Source organism: Penaeus monodon, chromosome 19, assembly GCF_015228065.2.
Source record: "Penaeus monodon isolate SGIC_2016 chromosome 19, NSTDA_Pmon_1, whole genome shotgun sequence".
NCBI classification, from domain to species: Eukaryota; Metazoa; Arthropoda; class Malacostraca; order Decapoda; family Penaeidae; genus Penaeus; species Penaeus monodon.
The window spans coordinates 6,509,780-6,509,992 of NC_051404.1; positions in this window are offsets into that span (position 1 = coordinate 6,509,780).

Sequence of the window (213 nt, forward strand, 5' to 3'; positions counted from 1 at the left end):
AAAAGGGGAAATATATAACGAAAAAAACGAGTGACACAAACTACGCCCTTCCGCCAGTTCGATGTCACAAGCCGCCCTCTCTAAGATGACAATCGCGACGCCCTCTGTGAATACTTTTAGCCCCGCGGGATCTGCCTCTAAGACCCCGAGAACTGACGTGATGGAAGGTGGAAGCGAGAGTCTTGCGTTTTCGTGTTGGTCTCAATTTTTGAC